At 30.6% G+C, this 18,042-nt stretch overlaps 1 protein-coding gene across 1 annotated transcript in view; it reads left to right on the top strand.

Moving 5' to 3' along the window:
* The window catches only part of mmd (disintegrin and metalloproteinase domain-containing protein mind-meld), a 420,228-nt gene that overhangs the window by 48,584 nt on the left and 353,602 nt on the right, over window positions 1–18,042 (top strand). The window lies entirely within an intron of this gene.

Raw genomic sequence — 18,042 nt, 5'->3', positions numbered from 1 at the left:
CACGCATCTTCTCATACATACCTGATAATTATTCTAATTCCTGACTTGACTATTTTAAAGTACGATAGAAACTTGATAATGCCAAGTATACCATGATCTTCCTCTGCTTTTATTTTCATTAACATTCGTCTCAAACATTTATTTCATCGTTCTTTCCTCACTCATTCGTTCCATGTGTCGAAAGTACCTCAACACAATTTTCTTAAAATCATCGATAATTCTTATCCTTGGCTTTTTTATTGGTTTAATATTCATACATTCATCATACAGCTAAATGTAATTGATATAATCTAAAATTGAAGTAGTTTTTTTTTCATTCTTCTAAAGGCCGTTTCTTGTAATGGTGCTACAAAAGAGCTAAAAATATCATAATGCAGAAAAAATGGTAATTTTTTATATACATTTCCCGACCATTTATCAAAAACACATGCGTATGGAATCGTCAATTAGTTTTTTCCTTTGTTTCCATGCTCCGATTTTTTGTTGCATGATCTGTTTCTGTCTTTCTCAATTAATCTTTTTTAGTCTACATATTACATTACTACATTTTATTTTAATGGAGTGTGATTTTGAAACTTCTCATCCATTTTTGCTAAAATGATCATGAATATTTTGTGATGTTTATTAAAATTAATAATACTCGTTTTCAGACAATGTTCAATGATCCATTATAAATATCCACTCGTCTTTAATTTAGGTTTTAGGTACTTATTAAATACCAATATTAAAGTAAAACTTATATTAAAAATGGACAGATTTTACCATAAAGTGACTGCCGAATCAATGAATGAAATAAATACGTCTCCAATATTACCAAATGCTTCTTACACAGAAAAATCTGAAGTAAAAATACACTTTTTGGCCATGGAACCAAGAAAAATAAATAAAAATATGCTAAAAATGAAAATTAGCATATTATATTAATGAATTTAAAACAAAACAAAGGGACAAATCTTGACTATACTTTCATTTATTTAATTTTAAAATAAACTTTTTTCGTATGTACTCGTATATATTATCGATTAAAGTTTTGTACAGACATTGCTTGGTGGAACTGCATTTTAAAGAATAAAATTACAAAGTTGGTATTTTATTCTATATATTATCGATTGCTAAGTATATATTATATGAAAGGTTCATGCTAGATCGGATCTAGGTTGTTGGAATATTACATCAGTTATCCATTAGAAATAACATTTTTAATAGGTGTACGAATAAAAGTCTTAAAAAAGGAGTGCCTATAGTTTGTCAATCGTCATTATTCAACAGTATGTAACAGTTGTAAATAAATATATCAAATTTAATAATTTTTGCCATGAAAGAATACGCAGTTAATATTGGTGTCTTATCTCTAATTTAAAAAAAATATGTTTATAATTTTTTTAATGAATGTTTACAGTATATGTATTTATATGTATGTACATATAAAGTTAACAAATAAATGTTAAAAAAAATAATGAAGAAATTTTAATTATACCGAATAATCCACTCTGATACATTCTCAGAACTCTTAAACCAGAAGGGGTGGCAGGTATCACTAATCCCGATCCATATTCTGGTAAGCCGCTCGGCTTATACACTACGTTGAAAATGTCGTTTAACTACATGTTTATTTGGTTACGGCACAAAATACATTATATTATCCGCAGTGTCGTAATGAGCTCAATTAATAACAACGCTTTATTCGCGGATATTCTTTTACCCTCTATTCTGCAAAACCTCGGTTATTACGGAGCTTTTTCAACGTTCCTTACCCGAAGTTTTTAAACATTACAAATGTAACAAGGGGGGAGATTCGGAACACTCTAGTATTTTTCAAATAATATTGTGTCTTATAAAAATACGGAGTTGGCGACATGCGACGTGTCGTCAGTAGCATGTTGACCCGCTACATAAATGATGGTGAGAGTGATTGTAACATAAAGCAAGCAATTCAATGTAGCTATTTCTTTTCCTCAAAATCGTGGCACGCAGTAGTTGAAGTGAAAAAAACAATATGTCAATGGTAAGCACAAAAAAACATTCAATGCATCTAGCGTCAAAACGGGTAGTGTAAGTTTTGTGGCTTTGTCCGTAAAAGTACAAATATTTACCTTAACGATAAATTGCAGATCAAATGATTTTAGTAAATGTTTCGCGGTATTTTTGCAACCATTGCAAATAGATATATTTTTTTATATTTTTATGAAGTTATCGAATGGAACCAAGAGATAAACGTCGTCATTCATATCACTGATTTTGGATAGTCGGCTATCGACCGAGCAGCATAGCACACAAGTTGAGAATTAGTTTACAGTTTGACGTATTAGCACAGAAGACCATGGAAATTCGCTTCGCTTCGATAATAGTACTCCTTCATCCGCAAAATCACATCCACCTAGCTATGGATTATCTAATAAGCTACCCCGTTGAACCGCTTTATGATTCTAGTGGCTTTTGTCATACAAATAAACAAAACTTTATGATATTATACAGTTTTGGCGATGCGTTGAAAACAAAAGATTATATATTATACTTTAATGGAAATATCAATATGTTCTGCCAAATTAAGGTAACGAGATAATCACATTGCAGAGCACTGTTTTATTCATCATCAATACAAGATAATGTTTAAAAAGATATATCAATTTCTTTGAAAGAATTTGTATAGAATGTATCTAATAATTTTCATAAAATTTACTTGTTTTCAACGATTTCTAGTATTAAATATTTCAATAATTCGCTTTGAATTCAAAGCTACATATATTAAAAACTAGCTTAAATTAAAAAATAAATATATTTCTTGAAAAAAAAAATGTCCGAGAAAGCTACATTTTAATTTAGAACTAATAAATAATTTAAAAAAAGACTTATTAAGTTCATAATTTCTGATTCAGGACGTTATAAGTATAAATTATTTAAATTTTGAAATACGACAAAATGGTGTACACATTTTAAGCTGTTTGCAGAGAATATTTATTTAGCTTGAAAATTAATATTTCCTACTTGTTTCTTTTTTTGTGAATCCATTTTTTCGCGGAGAACCGTCGTTTCCGCAAAAAACTTAGAGCAACACTTTGGGTAAATGGTAACAATTTCAAATATTTGATTCACGTACCGCTAAAATAAATTATAAACATGCCAAGCGCAGCTGTGTGGAAACAATCCACGAATAAATGTTGAAAGGGGTAGGCTAAACCTTGCAAAGGGTCGGGCAGGGTGGTGATTACGCCCCACCGACAATGAGGAATTAAAAACTCCCCAAAGAGGTGGAACATTTCATGTGATATAAACCTGACAAAATAGACAGGTGTAAGATCGGATGGTGAAAATAAAATATATACATAAAATGGCTTTCAAATTTAAATTTTTCTTGGTTAAAATCACTTTTTATTAAAATCCACCATGACACGTGTTTCGATGCATTTTGCATATTGTCAAACACCATATTTTAATATTAAACGCATCAAAACAAGTCTCACAATAGATTAAAAGAAATACATTGATTAAATTAAAGTTTCATTAGAGAAAAAAGGGACTTACTGATAAATCAAAACTTTTTTATCATTAAAAAAAAAGTCTTTTGTGTAAAAACGATGAGACTAATATAAAAAACTAATTTGAGGAAAAAATCCAGATAAAAAGTTTTTTACCCAGTATTAAGATAAAAACATCATCTCTTAGTGATGAAAAAAATAAAATATTTATATTTTTACTCACATTTGACTTAGAAAATTACACTATTTTTTAAAATGTATTGCGATAAATGTTTCATCATTATAAAGTATAGTATTGTGATGTAAACTGCTTCGAAATACGTGTCATAATAAAATTGCCTTGTTCACTCTCACATGACACTTAAAATGTTGCGAATAAAATAACTGTGAAATTAAAATATAAATAAAAATTGAAAATCACTTTTTTAGGCGTCGCCCAGTATGTCAAATGATTTGGGAAGAATCTTTCATACATTTGTAGAAAGTCTCTATAAGTATGGTTAAAAAAAATGAAAAAAATATTTTTTAAATCTAATTTGTAACTTGGAATTGAACCCGAATTGCGACGTTTACGAGATATTGACTATCTTGCTTTGGAGTCGGATACAAAGTATTTATGTACTCGCTAAAGTTGTATTTATCTAAATTTATATATTTATATACCAGTTCTTTAAATGTGAAAAGTGTGTGTGAGAATAATGAATATGAACTTTTATCAAAATCCATAATATTCATAATACCGGATTCGTGCAAAGTTTCACCTTTGGAGTAAAAATACAAAGTCGTACTTTTCAATTTACCTTTCGCACGGTTGACCGAGCAAGGAGAAAGATCACCCTCCCTTAATGTATCAAATATTTGCCGGGAAACGGGAAATCCGTTTCTAATCCATCAAAATTGCAAAATTCTTTTCACCTTCGCTCCACAGATGCTTGGCTGACAAAATACCTTGTTTCCAAATTGTATTTCCGTTTGCTTTTAACAAAACTGCTCCGGATTTAAGAAAGGCGTATTTGTGATTTTTTATCCCCAAATTCTGCCCACCGTATTCACGCATAAAGAGGAGATAGATTTCTGACTAATATTAGGGCTACAACAAAATTTTATGGTATGGAAGATTGCAAAGGTGGGTTAATAACAATAATCGTTTGTTTTTTTTATTAAACTAACTGTAACCGACTAGGCCGTAGTGTAGCTAAGTCTTTTTAAATGAAAGATAAAGAAAACAGAAGGCACACATTGCAAAAATCAAAAACAGTGAACATATATTACATCTAAGAAATAGCAAAGCAAGTGAGAGTAAGTATGAACAATGTTTCGTTTAAAGTATGTTGCTTTTACGTTCAACAGATGGCGCTGTCATTGCAGTAAAAAAATGTATATACGTGTCACCGGCAAAAAGATCAGTTACTTAAAAATTATGCGTGTATTTGAATGCAACGTTATGTCGAAAATTCAAAGCAATGCGTGAAATATTTACGAAAATTTGGAAATGGAAAATATTTGAAAAAAAATACACAATTGGTAATTTTTTTATTTGTGAAATTATTGCTTGCGCATCGTGTGTAAATAATAAAAAAATGTATCCTTAATTCATCTAAAACTTGGATACATTTGAACATTATTTCAATCCCAAGGGTAAACTAATAAGACTTTAAATAAACTGCGATTTCACAGCGAAAATGGATAAATTGGATAAATCGGAAATTTCGACTAATTCCATTGCGGTTAATTTGTAAACGAAATCATCAAGAGTTTATGAGGGTTGACCCGTATCGTTTGGAATTCCTAACCTCCCAAACTGACCCAAGCTCAACATTTGAGAACCGAACATAAGTAATATACATAGAAATATACATTTCAATGGAATTAAAGGTCTTAACGGAACGGAAGAAAAAATATTTAAATCTCTTACGTTTAATGCCTTACTGACATAATTGGGGAATTAAAATCCATGTACTATTTTTGTGAATACTGTTGATGAAACTAAGTACAAACAAAGTTCTCTACTCTTTCTAGGTGTTTTTCACTTAATATTAACATGATTGGTTTATTTGCTAAAAAAACGTAGTCTAGGTTTTAAAGACATTTATGTTTGATACTATTGTACATCAACACTAGTTTATGTTTTTTTTAATCTATGCATAATTTTTATTTTGAATAAACTTGTTTCAATGTTTACTTCTTTTACTTTTGTTTTAAATAATATCGACTGGGTTGAGGAAAAACTAACCCTTAAAAACCAAAATGTTCATAATTAACAAAAAAGGTTCTACGTACTATAATATTTATTTGTTGAACTTGTAGTTAGAGAAACAAAAAACTGTCACCGGGCAAGATATATTTGATAATTATTTGAAAAAAAGTCAGTTCCTAAAATATTCATGATTAGCCCTTTTTTTTTAAAAGACAATCGATATTTTTGACCAAGTAAATACCTTGTTTTATATCAATAAAGTGACTGTTATTTTAATTTTTTTAAATCTTGAACTCTTGGAGTGAATGTGCTCCATTTTAAAATTTGAGAACACTGATAAAAAAGTTTTTTTCACATATATTTTTTTTTCGAAAAGAAATCCGGTTAATCTTAAAAATAGTATATGAAGTGAAAACCCTATGTGTATTAGTGGCAAAGTTTTTCAAAGCACCTATTGACAAAAGGGTCCCCTCCGAACTCGTAATCTAGGCTGTATTTTTTTTCACGCGCATTTACACAGGGCTGACCGAATTGAGTGACCTTTACTTGTACTGAATTAGCAGATAAACTATAAAATGATATTCGTTAATCATATTTGTCCCTTTTTAATTGCCGTTAATTCTCAGTATTAAATTATTTACCATATAATACAATCTTGAAAATATCCAATGATTTTCACGACTTCCACCAAAATTTAAATAGCTTGATCCATTTTCAAAAATGAGTCTTATTTCATTCCATTGTAGTTATATGATTATGAAAATTATCGTCATAATAGCAATAAATAAACTCACAGTGAAATATTACGTAAATATAGCTTACAACCGTTTTTTTCGTATATTTGCCCATATTCCAGAAATACATGAAATTTATGTAGAAAGTTTGAACATTTTTATGGAACTCCATACAAAACAAAGAACAGAAAACTCACCCCTTTTTACTAGTTTTCATAAATTAGGAATGAATATTTTATTCAATAAAATACTGTCACTCAGAACCCATCTCCTAAAAGATGTCAATTTGTCTCGTGTAACTAAATTTTCAAAAACAATTACCAAAAAAATAAATAAACCATCTTGCTACATAGCTGTAGTTGGAAATAAGAGTAAAGAAAGACTGCAGAAAACTTGGCATGATAAAATATGTCAAGGGTTAAAAAATGTAAAAAACACAAAAAAATGGTAAAAAAAACAAGGTGGTGCGGCGTTCTATTCTCTTTTCCTAACCTTGCAGATAGTTGAATTAAAAAAAACAGCTGATATGGGATGGCTTGAGAAGAATGCGTTCATTGATGATTGGGATTTGGGATTTAAGAACTTCGATATTTAATAAATTTGAATTGTTCAAAATATTCCAGTATGTAAAATAAAACTTGACTTCAAAAACCCATTTTCTCTATTGAAAATTAAAGTAAGCAGCTCAGCACCCAGCACCCTAAAATTATCTTATATTTAATAAGACAGAAATGTACTATTTAAAAAAAAACATTATACATGGAAATGGGATATTTCAAATAGAAAAGGTACTTAGAACTCAGTGCTTTGGATGGTTAAAGGAATTACAAAGAAGGACAAGAGTAGAATTATCATGCCTTTGTACGCATGCGTAGTGTTCTAGTTTCGTCAGATTTAGCGCCATCACTTTGAGTCATTTTCTTCCACAGATAGAACCAGTAGATATAAAATATTATTCAACATTCCAGTACATAAATCAATCATCTTATTACAAATTCTCCCTTCCTTTCGTAGCTTGTCGACTCGTTTTTACGAATAAGTTTTGAGGCGGATTGAAATGTACTGCTACAAAAATAATTTAATACAAATATACTGATCTAAAAATAAGCTTCATATTCATAAATTTAAAAATGTTTGGATAAGTTTAATTTTTTTTTATTGATTTATCGTTATTTGAAAAAAATAATTCAATACTTATGCTATGCACGAGGCAATGATTTCAATTGATACTTTTATTCCTTTTTTGATCATTAGTTAAACTTAGGTGATCAGTCTTATAATTTACAGTAACGTGTCAACTTATTATACTAAACACTGCCTTTTCTATGGAATTTTCCATATTTTTAAGTTGACTGCAATTAGATCTGTTTTTTTATTATTTTTGTCAGGAGTACTTAAATACCTTTTAAGAATAATAAGATTTATTGTAAAATAAGGTTCGTTTTAAATCAGACGTTTTTGCATATTTAAGATGTTCAGAACAAGAGACTAAACATGACATTTTGTCTTAAAATAATGATGTGATATTGGAACAATGTTTTGTTCGAGGACTTGAAACACATTCTTACTTACGAGTTTAATTTAAGTTTTTAAAAATTTAATTTAAGTTTTTTCATCTACATATATTAAACGCTTGGGTAGACGCTCGCCTGCAAATCGACATCGCGGGTTCGATTCCCGCCAAGATATAAATAAATTCAAGAAAGATTTATTTTCAAATGGTCTGGGTGTTTGTGATATATTTTTCACATTTACCTTCCCTATCCCTACTATCCCTACTATCCTACCTATAGAAAAGCCTTTAATAGAGGCTTTGCGGGTTATTCCTTTAAAAAAAAGACTTAATTATAATACCACTGATTGAATAACTATTCACTCGTGGATGAAAACAACTGTAGTTTTCAAAACTAGTTGTGTAATGAAATTAAACTCAATTAGTGGTATTATACTGATAAGTGTTTCATTTATTAAAAATAAACAACATGTCATTCCAATAACTTAATGCTAAACCATTAAATAATAAAAAGATAATTAATCGTTCTACTTAAAAATTAATCAAAATATGAGGTGTATCCTATCGTTTTATTGAAAAATTTTACCTGCCATTTTATTTTCCATCGCTTATTATTCCTTCGGAACTGACATGCACGAAACTCAATCTGACCAGCGTCGCGCGGACCCGATTCTCCTGCCGAAGGCCGAGCAACTGGCCATACCTAAAAATGTATCAACTCTCCCCTTCGACCGCGTAAACCAGCCATGTAAATGCCCTGGATCGATTACTCGAGGACATTGTTTTGTTAGTCAATCTCGCTACCCGCTGCGCGTCACAATCAGTGCGGAACTGGTCGTGACTGTCAATCAACTGGCTGTACTTTCCACATTTGAAAATTTGACGTTACTTTTTGTGTTCACTCGATGCTCAAGTTAATTGTTTATTGATTTTGTGTCACAGAATTATCGAGGTTTTAAAGGGTTGGTAACAGGGATGTATTAATTTTCGTACCGCAAATGCCTCGATACATCGACGGTTGATAAATAACTTTTGGTGAGTATTTTACCGGTGGAATATTAATTACAAACTTTCTTGATTAAAATGTTAGTCCCAATATTTCAATAAAGGTTTGATTGTACTTAATTTAAGATTTGGATTTAAATGTTTGAAAAATTAAATTATTAGTTGCCTAATAAAATTATCCTTAATATATTATTAGATTAAAACCAATATTTTTAGCTTTTCCACTTTTTTTATTTGACCAGCGACCGGGTTTCGTCAACTGGTCAAATAAAAAAAAGTGGAAAAGCTAAAAATATTGGTTTTAATCTAATAATATATTAAAAATACAATTCCATCACGAAGTGTCAGTGGATAATATAAATCTATTAAAATTATCCTTGCTTATTATTTACAAGGATTTTTAGCATATTAACTTAATATATCTTAGTTAAATTAAATCATACTAAAATTTAATAGGAAATAATAAATGAATAAGGTTGATCCCTTAAAACAACTGAATATATAAAATACATTACAATAGATACAACGGATTTTATATTTTATATCAATCAAGATATGTAAAATAGTTCATTATTTAGATTTAAGTGTTTTAAATAAGAAAAAATATAATTTAGTTGTCAATAATAATGTAAGAAAAGTTTAATTCATTATGATGTTTTATTTTGAAAAAAGTCTGATCCATTTTTTTCTACTGCTATGATAAGAAGCAAACATTGATGAATTATAAGGATTTGGTCCTATAAATAGATTTTCACGTGATCCAATCTTAAATATTAATATCATATTTTGAGATTATTTCGTCGAGAAAAGATGTAAAACAATTTTGAAGATGAAATTATTTTAGACTGAAATAATTCATTAGAAATTTTAATTTCTTACATTTTTTTTAAACCAAAACTAGTTTCGATAAAACTACAATATTATATGATTAGGTCAATTATCAATTTATCAATTCAGAAAAAAAACTAGTGAATAGTATTTTTTACGTATTCTATTGAAAACAAAAGTGGACATAAAATTTCCAATGAGAAAGTGAAAACGTGAAAACATTACCAATATGAAAAAATTATATCTCTTAAAAAATAATTCCATATTATTTTTCAAACAATATTTTGATATATTATTTGGCTCAAAAATACCCTCTCTGACAGTTCATTTAAAACTATAAATAAGTTTTAAATTAATTCACGTCATAATGACTTCATGCATAAAATAAATTATTATTCTAATCACAAGTCCTTGGTTTACCGTAGTGACGTCAAACCATGAATAACGTGATAATTAATAATAATTGATAGTGCATTGTGTTGACAGGGGTGTCCGGAAATTGTCAGAGTATGGGTTTATCGTCACACTATTATTTGCTTGTAGCTGTAAGCCCATAATATAGTTCACCCCGAAATTGTAATTAATCAATGTATTTGCAGATTTCAAATATAAATGTTTTTAAACTAGTGCTGATTTTATTAACATTTTTATTATTTCGCGAATATTAGTTATCTAACAATATATGTACAAGTGAAACAGTTTAGTGTTTTTACGTCTCAAAAGAGATGAGTAAGAATTTGGAACTCTGGGTATTAACAGGGCTTTTAACTATTATAATCTGGCTGCTAAACTAGCCTTGACAGGTCATATGCCTCGTAAATAAGTAGCCAGACTTCCATATTCTTCTTCATTTATGTAAAGATGTCAAAAAATACAAAAATTACTCCTAAATGGAGATAATCCAGATTTTAAATATTTGGACACATTCAAAAATTTGTGAAACATTTAACGCTTATATTTTCTGGACGTCTTAAATGTATGTAAGAATCTAAAATATGTGAACACTATGAGGAAATTTTAATAAACAAGATAATCCCATCAATAAGTCCCCATTTACCGCGATTCGATTACTATTGAAAGCTGTCCCACCGCATTCTCAGATCTGATACAAAAGCATCTTTGGATGTAGAAAATATGAAACAAAATTGTATCCCGATTTTACTGTGAACTTACATTTAAAAGCTTTTGATGTCCCCGTCACTGCCAATCTAAATAAATACGAGTTTGTAAAACCACCACCAAATTTTCTAGAAGTGCCCCAGTGTAGACAGTGAAAAGGATTAATAGTTAGTTCAGTTAGTCAGCTAGATCCGATTCCGACTCGACGTCGGCCGGTACACAGACGCCTTCACAACTAGACCAGCACAGCACTATTTTCAGTTTTCTGCAAATATCTTTGCAATTTCCAATTAAATTGGCAGATTTTCCTAAATAATTTATATGTTAAACGCACGCTACGGTACGTACATGGCTCCCTAGGCGGAGAGTCTGGATTTCACCGCACGCCATTGGGATTTTGGTGTCTTCCAAATCAAGGTCCACACCGAGCTCAGACGGAAAATGTCGGTGAAATATCACCGCTGGACATCCAGGGTATAGTGAACCTGATGCCTTGTAAAAGAGGTAAACACGGTTAGAGCTCCCTGGAGACATGGTATAATAGCCAACTGTATTGTTGCCTTGAAGAGGCTTGCACATTCAGTATTTTGGCTGAAAAATATATTACGGTGGAGCAACTACTAGAAGAGCTTCACAAACAAGTCAGAATGTTAATATTAAATCTGACAGACAGGGATTTAAATGGTGGAGGGTAAATCGATCTCTTCCCCAAATCCTTTTTAAAAGTCTATTTACATACTAATCTCTATTTAAAATAAAACCCTCGTTATTTCACATGTTGTAACAATATTATTGAAGTTAATAATTAAGTTGAAACGATTCAATCTATCTACAAAACCGTAGTCCACTAACAAACCCTTTCTTAAAACTCATTTTTAAACTTTCTCCGCTTTGCACTAATACAAATATTGAAATACTCGTATTCCTAAGATAATTCATCAATAAAAAATAAACATTTTACTCTTTTTCATCGGTTCAAAGACATAATTTCCTACTAATATGCCAGTCAATACATATTTCATAAAACATGAAAAAAATTATAATATCTGTCTTTTTCATTGTTTGATAAAATTAGTATTGATACTTGTACATACAATGGTTTATACATAATATGGACAGGTCAGTGATTAGAGTATTAGAGTCTATTGGGACACCGGTGACCTGTGACGGGATTTAGGACATACGGAGGGATGGTTGCCACATAGATTAATGTGATAATTAATTTAGCGACCCATGTGTACCTTAATTAAACTGTGCCAATAATATAGTACATATGTAACACCGGTTCTCATATGTAACGAGAAAATGGTCATCTTCATAAGATTCAAACTTTCTATTGATTTAAAAATGAACTTTACACCACTGTGGCTTGATAAAACCTGTCTCGCAGTAAATTTAAATATTTTTTATTTTCTTATACGATTACATTCGATAACTAACCTTACTTTCACAGCCCGTTTTCTGTGTTTTTTTCAGAAGATCTAATTTTTATTTTTTAATTGATTATTACTTTAAGGTTACACCACTATTAAAATATTAAAATGATTGGATTGTTTTTTGTTGTTGTTGCATGAACGATTTTAATCGAGGTTTTAATAAATTTCTGTGTAAATATGGATTACTTTTTTACATTTGATAAAGCGTGTGTATATAAATAAGTATAAAAACTTTAAAAATGAGACTCCCTTTCAATTTTCCGTATGATCACAAAAGATTATTTTAAATGGTAAAAAACTTTTCTTTTTTCGCAGTACTTATCTGATGCTGATTGATGGTATTAATCTTCTAGTGATCCCATATCAACCTTGTTTTATACTTGGGAAGAAAGGACTTAAAAGTGTGCGGACTTTTTCCATTTTTCCGATAAGATGTAGATTAACCCCAGCTTAATTGTGTACACATTGAGCCGATACTCTGTTATGTAACGACTTAAGCATCGGATTAGTACTTCCTTCATTAAATAACCGTTTAGTGTGTTTCTACAGGGTGGCGCAAAATTAATCATCTTATTAGAAAATGTTATAATTTTTGCTAATGGCGTTGTACGTTAATCAAATTTGACATTTATAAATTAAACACCTGCAGTATATAAACAATGTTAAATTAATTATCCAATATTGTTAAATAAAATCATTTTTATTGGATAAAAAAATGAGTAATGGAAATCTTTATTAGGATCTTTATTTTTTTGTTGAGTGAAAAAGATGAAATATTGATAATTGATACACATTTTTGCCCGTTTTATCAATTTGATTGTATACTTCAGCTATTTTATTCATAAATTTTAAATATGATTAACGTACAACGTCATTTGTAAAAATTAAAACATCTTCCAATAGGGTGATTAATTTTGCGCCACCCCTGTATATCATCTGGCAACTTAGTTATATGCGTTATACGATATTCCACTGTGAATAGAGTTCATTTACCGACAGAATGAATATTGATGTATTTAGCTAACTAACTAACTAACCGTCATGCCGTATAGGCAGAGAGAATAGAACGCCATTACAATCTGTCTTTGAAAACAATCTTTGCCTCTTCTACACTCATGCATCTCCTCATACATACCCGCTGACCTCTTTCATGTGTTTGCAATAACATGCGAATTTTTTCTCAATCTTCCTCTGATTTTATTACCAATCACATTGCCTGATAAACTTGTTTTACTTTTCTTTCTTCACTCATTTAATTCACCTGCCTAAATTATCTTAATACTAATTTCTTAATTTTATCAATAATGCCCATCTTAGCCTTGCGTTCTTTCCTATTATCGTTATTTTTTTCAAAAATATGAATATAAACAAAAAAGAAAATATGAGTAAGTAAAAAAAATACAGCCAATAAGTACTTAATTAATATTATCAGAGGAGATCGATCGTTACAAACAAAATACAGACTCTTTCATACAAAGTTTGTCCGAACGCAGATAGGACAGTTTCTGGGGAGCGTTCCCGATATATTCGTAATGTGCAGATAAGTAGAAAAAAAATGAATTCCATTGGTTTATTTGACATTTAAAAATATTTTATAACTCAGACACTTTTTAATGAATTTGTTTCATCCGTGATTAAAAAAATATATCAAAAAGTTAATCTTTCGAATGCCAATAGCGAAGTGGAGTCATTTTGTTTCAAAGGATGTGTTTAAAACAATTATAATTAATTATCCAAATTTCCAAGAACAATGGCAGTTGATAACAGTAGAGTTGTTTGTGATAGGATGTGTATGGGAGTTACTGATTAGATACAATCCAGGACACAATAATACAATGGCGGAGTTAGGACATAGGACACATTAGAAACAATTGAATTTCCCGCTTGAATTTGCCTCGTGAACAACCAGCTTACACATAAATACCGCGTGAAACACAGCTATAACTCATTACCAATATTCCGCATGAATTTTGGTCCTTACAGAAATTAAGGTAATCTAAATGGTGGTTAATCAAAACAGGCCAGTGATAAACTTTTTTTTTAAGATGGGAATTGCATTTATTATTTACTTTGTTTGTTATGTACAAGGTTTATAGATTTTAATTTTTTTTTAGTGGAATTTTCTTTCTTCTAACTAAATAAATATGTATTTACTTAAATCTGTGTTGGGAACAGAAGGGATAATCTAGTGTGGGCCAATCAGGAAGTCCTCAGAATTTACACATTGTTGGGACGAAACCACGTAAAACTCCTCAGGAGAAGACGGACTGTTGACTGTCGTCAGCAGACCTTCCGTTCCACTAGAAGAGGGTTCAGCATTTTGTGTCCTAGCTTGGTTTATGTAACCATGTCCTTCACTATTTTTATCATGTATAATACCACCTCTCATGACAGATCCTTATGAACTATCGTAAAATACTAACGCATTGCCCAGTTTTATAATAATATCTAAAATAGTCTACATGAATTAGTTGGGATAATAAAAGTGTAATTGCAGGTTAAATGACCTGTTATTTTCTGGTTTATGTGATCACATCGTAATACTATATAATATTTACCAATGATTGATAATCATTTCATTCTATTCGCTGTATATTCTAAGCGACGGAAATATTTCACATTTTACAACATATTGAGTGTGTCCAAGTACTTGTTCACAAATCTGGATTATCCCAATTATAGGAGTTGTTTTTGTGGTAAGCCCCGTAAATGCCCAGACTTCCATATTATTCTTACCAGTCCAAGGTAATATTGAATACATATTAGGGTGAAAAAATCACTTATTTATGATTATTTTTATATTTATTTGACCCCCCCTGGGAATCGAACCCGGAACCTCCAGTGGCTGACCATTAGATAAAAGGGTGGACTTTCGAACAGTCATTTACAACTATTGTTATTATTTCTTGTAAAAAAATCTTGATGTGAAATTCAATGATAATTAATTTTTTTTTTAAATTTATTACAAAGAATAAATTATATTTTTGTAGAGCTTGTCATTCATTGTTTTCGCGAACACCAAAATTATCTTATACGAGTATGTGATAGGATTGTTACCACAGTGGAGTATCAGCAATTGTCGATACAATAATGGCCACTATCCGAAGATATCTGATTGAAGTGGGTATCTTTTTAGATAAAAGTTGTATAAAATCTGCGAAATCCCCTATTGCCTGTTTATGAAAGCAATGTTTGCCGAAGCTACTTTGTCCACCGACTCACGTACGCAGTTCTTTCCATCGCCCATGATCTTATTTCCCATCTTAATACTCTTCTGGACAACTCGAGAAAATCTTAGGCAATAAGGTGCCTAAGTAAATGCTTTGGTTTCCACATCGCCAGCGGGGAAAACCCCATACTGGCTGACCTATATCTTTTTATCCAACCTCTCTGTCAATCTGTTTGTTTTTATGCTTGATAATCTTATCCGTTTTGGCGTACTTTATCAGCTTTTCAACAAAATATTTATTTTCCTCTCGCAATAAACAAGTCATTACGTTTGATGGTGCTCGGTATAAAAAATACTCTATACGAATTCCATACCTAGATGGTAGAAAAAATAGATTTGTAATGTGTGAATATTTTTTGAACACTCTCCTTACCATTCATCGTTTACTTTGTGTAATACCAATTAAACCAACACCAATTCACGACTAACGGTTTCGGAATAATCATACCATCATAAGGTCATTAAAATAAAATTATGGCGGTCTGACATTTATACAAAAATAAATATTTTGACAGACAGAAAGAAGAGAAATGAATCACAATGGGAACATTTTAAAAAGCGAACTTGAAGTTAAGTTTACACAAAGTGAACGACGAATGATAAAGAGAGTGTTATATTACCATACCACAAAGTAAGGAATGCTTTTATTGTGCAAAATATTTTTTTTGAGATATTCATTAATTGATTTGGTAATCACTCTTTGGTAATATCCGTCCATATTCTGCTTAAATTTTAGTTGGTACCTACAAAAATTTCTTGAAATCTATTGTAACATGTATGTTGATGCATTTAAAATCATAATACAACACCGTATGGCGTTTAATTATGATGCGGACCAACCAAGTTTTAAATATATATTTTTTTGAAAATTTTGTCGAGAGTAAAAAAATAAGATTTTTAACCCTGTCTGATACTGCATCGTATCGACTCGGCGTCACGTTAGTCGTAAATTATATTAATGCAAAGTGATCAGTCCTGTTCTTCGGATAGAATGAGAGTTTTTTTTTGGAGGGATATAAATTATGAATGCGAATCAATTAAGGATGGAAGGTAAAATTGATATTTTTGCGTTGATTTGGCAATTAAATTGTAGAGTGATTTTTTAATTTAGTTTTAAAACTAAAACACACTTTAAAGATCACTTTGGAGTTTCTCAATGTAAACACAACTAGTTTCGAGAAAATTCATTGTTTTCAAAACTAGTCGTGTTGACATTAGTAAATTCAAACGTTTTAGGTAATATATTAGTGTATTATTTTTATATTTAATTTTTTTATTGCTATATGGAAAAAAACATGTAACAGAGTAAGTGTGGGAAGGAAAAACAAGAAAAATAACAATGGCACTCGGGATTGCATACAATTACTCGTAAAATTTTATTATAGTTAGATAAGGTTTGAGTAATTTTTGTATAAAATATGGAACATTAGTTGAATTTATTGATTTACGTTTTTCTACAAATTGAATCTCAGACCGATAAATATCTGTCGAATTTTACAAAATCACGCTTCAAATTTATCATAGATATCCTCCGCTTCCTGTTTTCGATCAGTATTCCTTATCACCCCGTGATACCACGTGACCCACCCTGACCCCGCCCTCCCCTCCGTCCGCCCACCCCCCGCCCTCCCCGAGATTCCTCCTAATGAGAACTGTCAGGGGCCTCTCGACACAAAACGGGAAAAATTGACGTAGATACCGAACATCTGTCAATTGGTGACTGGGAAATGAAAGAACCCCGGGCGTGGGGGGGTAGGGGAGGGGTGGGGTCAAAGGAGCGGGCGGGGTAACGGTAGCCAAGGAGAAAGTCTGATAAATAAAATATTTTTCCTCGGAATGAGAAATCAGTGAAGTTTTGAACGATTTAGAATTTTGTATACGACCATTTTCATGAAGAAGTTTCACGTCATGTGATTTGTGAGTCGTACGCCTTTATTTAATTATGTATCACTCATAGTTAGTGGGCGATTCAACAAATATATAACTCAAAACGATAAAATGTTTATATGACACAAGATACATACTACGATTACTTAAATTCTCTTTTTCCTTTTTTACAAAGCAATTATACGTTGACCTTACATAATTGGAATGCAGGACTGATCACATTTCCTTCAGATAATATAATTGATGATCGAAATACTACGATACGATGCTTAGTAATGTACCACCTTTAAAAAATAAATTGAACTGAAATAACACTTGGTTTATACTATTTTTGCTTAAATTCATTGCGACACGTGTGTCAATGGTTTTAATATCAATTAAATAAAACTTATCGAAACACGTGTCACAATAGATTTTAAAAGAAAGTGGTTTTAACAAGTAAAATTTAAATAAAAACATGGGTAGATGTCCGCAAAGTCACTGTACACATAGTGCGTATATGTGTGTATATTTATATATTTATTTATATCGTTTCATTCTCAATAAATGCACGGTAAATTAAAATAAATATTTAACTTGTGTCGTGAATATTTCAAAGCTTTCAAAGTTTTATTTTGA

This window comes from Brachycentrus maculatus, unplaced genomic scaffold, assembly GCF_059751285.1.
Source record: "Brachycentrus maculatus isolate JH-2025_06_01 unplaced genomic scaffold, ASM5975128v1 h1tg000514l, whole genome shotgun sequence".
Classification (NCBI taxonomy): Eukaryota; Metazoa; Arthropoda; class Insecta; order Trichoptera; family Brachycentridae; genus Brachycentrus; species Brachycentrus maculatus.
The sequence above is the reverse complement of the archived record's forward strand: the minus strand, read 5'-3'. Positions and strand labels throughout refer to the sequence as shown.